Source organism: Lipotes vexillifer, unplaced genomic scaffold (assembly GCF_000442215.2).
Source record: "Lipotes vexillifer unplaced genomic scaffold, Lipotes_vexillifer_v1.1 scaffold965, whole genome shotgun sequence".
NCBI classification, from domain to species: Eukaryota; Metazoa; Chordata; class Mammalia; order Artiodactyla; family Lipotidae; genus Lipotes; species Lipotes vexillifer.
Window position 1 is genome coordinate 1,845,912 of NW_006769686.1, and position 7,575 is coordinate 1,853,486.

Sequence of the window (7,575 nt, forward strand, 5' to 3'; positions counted from 1 at the left end):
GCCATATAAGGACACCAGGAGAAGACATCACCCTCTCTCCTCACCCAGCTCCTGCCTCTCTCTCCTCAAAACCACTGCAGTTTTCACTTCCCCAGCACAATCTTCTCAATGAGTTTAGGCTTTCACAAAAGACTGGAAGAGAGGTGGCCTGGAGGCAACATCTGAAACATCAACTTTTTGGAGGCCAAGGATGCCAAGGGGGATTGAAGGAAGGAAAAGAGGGAGTCTGAGGCTCCAGGCTCAGTCCTTGGACCTCTTCTCTCTCTCCATTCAGTCTCTAGGTGAAATTCACCCATACGCTAATGACATTCACATTTTTATCTCCAGTCTAGATTGTTCCCTTAAGCACCAGACCTACTTGAGATCTCCACTTGGATGTATAGGCATCTCAACATGTTAAAAACCAACTCTTGGGCTTCCCTGGTGGCGCAGTGGTTGAGAGTCCGCCTGCCAATGCAGGGGACACGGGTTCGTGCCCCGGTCTGGGAAGATCTCACATGCCGCGGAGCGGCTGGGCCTGTGAGCCATGGCCGCTGAGCCTGTGCGTCCGGAGCCTGTGCGTCCGGAGCCTGTGCTCCGCAACGGGAGAGGCCACAACAGTGAGAGGCCCGCATACCGCAAAAAACAAAAAACAACTCTTGCTATCATCCCCATCTTTGTTAACAGCAATTCTTGTCTACCACTTGCTCAGGACAAAAGCTTTGGAGTTATCTTTGACTCCTCTTTTTATTTCACACGTACATCTAATCCACCAGCAAATCTTGATCACTCTGCCCTCAAAGTATGTCCAGAATTCAACCACTTTTCACCACCACCTTAGCCCAAGCCACCATCATCTCTTGCTTGGTTTATTGCAATAGCCCTCTAACTGGTCTTCCTACTTCTTCCCTCCCCCTAAATGGCACCTAGAGTGGTCTTGTTAAAATAGGGGCCAGATCATGTCACTCCTCTGTTTAAAACACTCCAATGGCTCCATTCTCATTCAGAGTAAAAGCCGAAATCCTTATTCTGACCTACAAGGGCCTATGTGGTAGATTAAAGATGGCCACAAATTCTTTAACACTCCTCTCATTGAAAAGTATACTGGTGTCTGCTCCCTGACCCCTTGAATCTGGGTGGGTTTCATGACTGCTTTGACCAATAGAATATGGCAGAAGTGCCACTGTGCCCATTTCCGGAGCCAGGCCTAAAAAGACAGGCAACTTCTTTGTCCTGTCTCTTGAAACATTTGATCTTGGAGCTTTGAGCCACTATGTAAGAAATCCAACTACCCTGCTGGAGGGACTACATGGAAAAGCCCTGAGACTATATGGAGAGAAAAAGGGTCCCAGCTGAGCCCAGCCTTGATGAGTCTAGTCATCCCCACCAAGGCACTGGACCTGAGAATTAAACCAATCTGGACCCTACAGACCAACCCATCTGCCAGCCAAACACCAGTGAGTGACCTCAGTTAATGCCACATGGCGTGGAAAGATCGGCCAGTTGTGTCCTGTCCAAATTCTTTTTTTTTTTTTTTTTTTTTTTTTTTTTTTTGCAGTACGTGGGCCTCTCACTGTTGTGGCCTCTCCCGTTATGGAGCACAGGCTCCAGACGCACAGGCTCAGCGGCCATGGCTCATGGGCCCAGCTGCTCCACGGCATGTGGGATCTTCCCGGACCGGGGCACGAACCCGTGTCCCCTGCATCGGCAGGCGGACTCTCAACCACTGTGCCACCAGGGAAGCCCCAACTTATTTTTTAATACATTTCAAAATAAGTAAGTTCAAGGCTTTTTTTTTTTTTTAATTTTTGGCTGCACCGTGCGGCATGTGGGATCTTAGTTCCCCGAACAGTGATCACACCTACGCCCCCTGCAGTGGAAGCACGGAGTCTTAACTGCTGGACTGCCAGGGAAGTCCCAGTTCAGGACTTTTTGATGTTTTTTCATTACAGTATTTCCAGTGCCTATAACAGTGCCTGGCAAATAGTAGGTGTTCAATAAGTATTTGAATCAATGAATGAATTCAGGAAAAACAATATAAAAATTAATAGCTCAATAAATCATCTTGTCATACAAACATATGGACAGATTCAACTCAGATGTCACCCTCTCCAGGAAACCTTCCTGGAATGACCCCGATCTGCGAACAGAGGATCCCCCTCTGTGCTCCCGTACATCTGGGACATAGCATCCACTTCATTACACTTAAAGCATTGTATTATAACCGTTTTATAATCTATTTCCCCTATAGATGATGCGCTTCTTGAAACCAAGGACCATTTCTCATTTGTCTTTACACCCCAATGCTTAATACAATGGCTTGCCTAGTAAATCATAAAATGGCTAATGTGTATTGAGTACTTACCAAGGAGTATGTACTGTTCTATGTGTGTTACATGTACCATGCACTTTATATGCATTATATCACTTGACCCGGTCAATAACCTTATGAAGTAGATATTGCTTTTATCATTCATATTTTACAGAGGAAGAAATTGGGGCACAGAAAGTTTAAGTAACGTGTCTGAAGTCAACAGCCAGATAGTTGTGAAAAGGGGATTTGAACCCAGGCCATCTGGCTCCAGTGCTTGTCTTTGTAACACTACACCGCCTCCTACACAGAGGTAGCCGGTCTGTGAAATTTATTATTTCTAAGCTTCAGGGACTCTCACTTGGCCAGACCCCTTCCAACGTCCTGGGAGGGGCCCTACTAATGTATTCAGAGAGTTATACGATCTTTGTAAAATTTGAAAAACTGATATTTTAACCAAAATTGGTTAAGACTGCTGTTACCACTCCAACTTCCCCTCTGTTACCTGTTCCTTTATGCAGAGGGTGTTGAATTGCTATGAAAGTTTCTGGGATCAAGCTAAAATTCGGATAATACTTAATTTGGATTTAGTGGCTGTATTAGTTTCCTGGGGCTGCTGTAACAAAACACCACAAACTTGGTGGGTTAAAACAATAGAAACTTCTCTCTCATAGTCCAGAATCCAGGTGTTGGCAGGTTGGGTTCCTTCCAAAGGCTCTGAGGGAGAATCTATTCCATGCCTCTCTCCTAGCTTCTGATGACTGTGTCAATCATTGGCGTTCCTTGGTTTGTAGAAACATCACTCCAATCTCCGCCTCTATCTTCACATCACCTTCTCCTCTGTGTCTCTTAAGTTTCCCTCTGCTTTTCTCTTAGAAGGACACCTGCCATTGGATTTAGGGCCCACGCAAAATCCAAGATGACTTCATCTTGAGATCCTTAATTATATTCACAAGGTCCTATTACCAAATAAGGTCACATTTGCAGGTTCTACAGGTTAGGGTATGGATCTATCTTTGGGTGGCAGGGCAGCGGAAGGAAGAGCCATTCAACCCATATAGTGGGCTGTAGTTGTGTATCTGCAGGCGTTTCTATGTATAGCTAACTATTAACTATCTCACATCCTAGTGTAAGAGTGTCTTCCAGAACTATGACTAGTGCCCACTCACTATGCCAGTGGACCCGGCATCATGATGCAATGTGAGGTCAGAGGTTATATTGCGGAATGGACATGTCCTACAGCACCTAGCACCAGAAGTGAATGAGTAAGGAAGATAAGGTTTGAAATGTGGGGAGCCAGAGGCTTATCTGTGGAAGATTCTTCCAATTATCAGGTGTGGAAAATTGTACATGGAGAATTCAGTCCTCACAGAGACAAAAATGGAAGTTCTCTCTTGTTAGGAATATATTTGGTTATGCCCTGAAATCGTACAAATCATATATGAAAGAAACTTAGTAGCAGTTTTTCCAAATTAGATAACAATCTTAAAAACTGACACGCAGGGACTTCCCTGGTGGCACAGTGGCTAAGAATCTGCCTGTCAATGCAGGGGACACAGGTTCAATCCCTGGTCCGGGAATATCCCACATGCCGCAGAGCAACTAGGCCCGTGCGCCACAGCTACTGAGCCTGCGCTCTAGGGCCCACGAGCCACAACTACTGAGCCCACGTGCCACAACTACTGAAACTGGCGTGCCTAAAGCCCGAGCTTCACAACAAGAGAAACCACTGTAATGAGAAGCCTGTGCACAACAACAAAGAGTAGCCCTGGCTCAACGCAACTAGAGAAAGCCTGTGTTCAGGAACGAAGACCCAACGCAACCAAATAAATAAATAAATAAATAAAAATAAAATTTAAAAACCCCCAAAAAACTGACATGACATTATCAATGAGTTTTGAAGCCAAAATGAACTTTTTAAAGCTATGAATTTTTTATTTTTTTAAATTTCTTTTTGCAGTACACGGGCCTCTCACTGTTGTGGCCTCTCCCGTTGCAGAGCACAGGCTCCAGACACGCAGCCTCAGCGGCCATGGCTCACGGACCCAGCCGCTCCGCAGCATGTGGGATCTTCCCGGACCGGGGCACGAACCCGTGTCCCCTGCATCGGCAAGCCGACTCTCAACCACTGCGCCGCCAGGGAAGCCCTATGAATAATTTTTTTTAATTATATGATCACCCATGCTAGAGGAAAGACTAAATTATCTTTCCATTCTCTCTTAGACACTGATATTATAAAACTGTTGTCATATAAAGATGTGATCACAGAGTATGCAGCCAAGAAATGTGATACAAAAGTATTACAGAGGGATCTATCAAGCAGTTAACTAACAAAAAAAAATATATTTTTCTGGATTTTGTGATATCAGTGGTATTTGTCAGTTTTTAGAATTTATAACTTGTTATGATTTATATTCTCATTCTAAATAAATACTCACTTTTCTGCCTAATGTTATACTCATAATTTTATAATCTTTTTCTTAAGAAGGGCTCTGAGATCATACAACCTTCAGGCCCCACAATATCTACCCCTGCCCCTTTAAATAAGATATAGGCCCCACCCTCAAGGAATTCACAGTTGGAACCTGCGCAAATTACAATAAAAGCACTCATTCTGGGTAAGATTTTACTCCTCCTGGAAGTGGTGTTGCCCTCCCTACTTCACGTATCAGGACTCCAGATAAACACTCTCCCAAGTCCAGAATAACTGTAGTTACCTTTTTTTTCATACAGTGCAAAGAATGTTTTTTCTTCTCCTGTTTGAGAGTAATACAATGCCTCATCACCCACGAATATTTTGGTGTACATTTCCTAGCCACAATGCAACCATCAAAATCAGTATTAACACGGATGGATGGATTACTACCAAATAATCTAATCTACACATCTTACTCAAATCTCAGCCAATTGTCCCACTAAGGTCCTTTCTCAGCTTCAGAAACTAACCCAGGATCCCACATTGCTTTTAACTGTTATGTCTCTTTACTGTTATTTTAATCTTGATTCTTTGATTAAGATATTATATCCACCAGCATCTCTGCTGGCAGGTTACTCTTCCTCCCTTGGCAACGTACTTTGAGACTACATAAATATCCCATTCGTCATGAAATTCTGAATTAATTTATTTATATCATATGGATTCATGGATTCCTATTTCATTCAGTGTGTTAAAATTGTCATTTATTTCCATGTCCAAATTGTCCCAGATTTGGCCAGTGGGAGCCCCTTCAAGCTAGTTTCTATGTTCCTTTGACAGAATGGATATTATCATTTGAGCACTTCTTTATTTTCTGGCACAACAAGAAATTCTAGGCTTATCTTGTACTTTTCCTGCCTCAGGACTGGAATAAACCATTTCTCCAAGGAGCTCTGGTTCCTTTTAGCAAAGAAAGGCATTTAGGAACCAAGATCTGGATGCTAGATATACTCATTGCTATTAGGGTGGGGCTACTCCTAGATCTTCTTAATGGACAGAGCTAAGAAATATATGCACGTGTACACACACACACACACACACACACACACACACACCTATATCAATCTGTACATTGTACATTGTACATTGAAAACTTTAAATTCACACTAATACCTCCAATTCTAATCTCACCTTCCAGCATTCATTGTAGTTGTACCTCTTTTCATATGTACCTCTTTTCATATTTATAACCTTTCTCTAACAGTAAGAAACCTGGTTCCCATTTTCCTCAATGTATTTCCCAACTGTATCCATCCCTTTGTATGTTACCAATCTCCTGTCACCTCCACTTTTCCTTCTCTGCAAACCTTCCATAAATGTCCTTCTAACTCCACTTGGGTTCTGATACCCCGTGCCAGGCCATCCCTTATGTAAAAGCTCTCCTTACCCCTCCTGGGGTCTAACACCTTTTACCATGCATGGACATCTTCCTCCCTGTGTTGTGGCACCAACACACCACACCAGGCTGCCTAACATGTCCTCCTTAGTCTTCCTGGGCTCTGACACCCTGTACTGTACTACCCTTCTGCTGGGATGTCCTTCTCACCCCATTCAGGCTCCTATGCCCCAGGCCAGGTCACTCTCCTATGCAGATGCCCTTCTCACAGGATCAGATCCGACACTGTGCACGGCCACCACCACATCAGGTATTATAATTACTAGTGAAATATTGTAAGATTTTCTCCTGATATTAAGACCAAGACAAGAATGTCATTATCATTACTTCTATTCAACATTATACTGGAGATCTGAGCTGAAAAGAAATAAAATGTATAAAGATGGATAGAAAACTTTCTTATTTAGAGACTACAAGACTGTGTGTGAAGAAAGTAAAAAGAAGAATGTACAGGGCTTCCCTGGTGGCGCAGTGGCTGAGAGTCCACCTGCCCATGCAGGGGAAACGGGTTCGTGCCCTGGTCCAGGAAGATCCCACATGCCGCGGAGCGGCTGGGCCCGTAAGCCACAGCCGCTGAGCCTGCGCGTCCGGAGCCTGTGCTCCGCAACGGGAGAGGCCACAACAGTGAGAGGCCCGCATACTGCAAAAAAAAAAAAGAAGAATGTACAAAACTAACAAAAGAATTTATCAAGGTCACTAGATATAAGGGTCAATATTTAAAAATCAAGTGTATTTCTACATATAAGCAATAACAATTAGAATTGAAAATTTTTAAATGATGTCATTTAACACAGCATCAAAAAGCATCAAACACCTAGGAATAAATCTAATGAAAAATATTCAAGATTCTACACGCAAAACTAGGAAACATTAGTGAGAAAAATTAAAGAAAACCTAAACAGAGAAAAAACATACTAATGGATTGTAAGACTCAATAGTGTATCCATTTCCCCCAAATTTATCAAGAGATTGAATGCAATCCCAATCAAAATCCCTGTAGATGTTTCAATGGAAATTGACAGGCTGACTCTAAAATTTATATGGAAATCAAACAGCCAAAACAGCAAAGACAATACTGAAGAAAAAGAAGTTGGAAAGCTTATGTACCAGGTAACCAGATATCAAAACTTATTATAAATCTATAATAACTAAAACAGCGTGGTATTGGGGCAAGGATAGACAAATAGAGCAAACTCCACGAACAGATCCCTAAATGTATGGTCACCTGATTTATGATAGTTATAATACCCTGGGGAAATGATTTTTTTTTTTCAATAAATGGTGCTGGAGCAATTGTAAATCTTAATCTTTACCTCACACCATACACAAAAATCAATTCTAAATGGATCATAGGCTGAATAGAGCTTCTTGATGATAACTTATGAAAATGTTTTCATGACTTAGAGTAGGCAA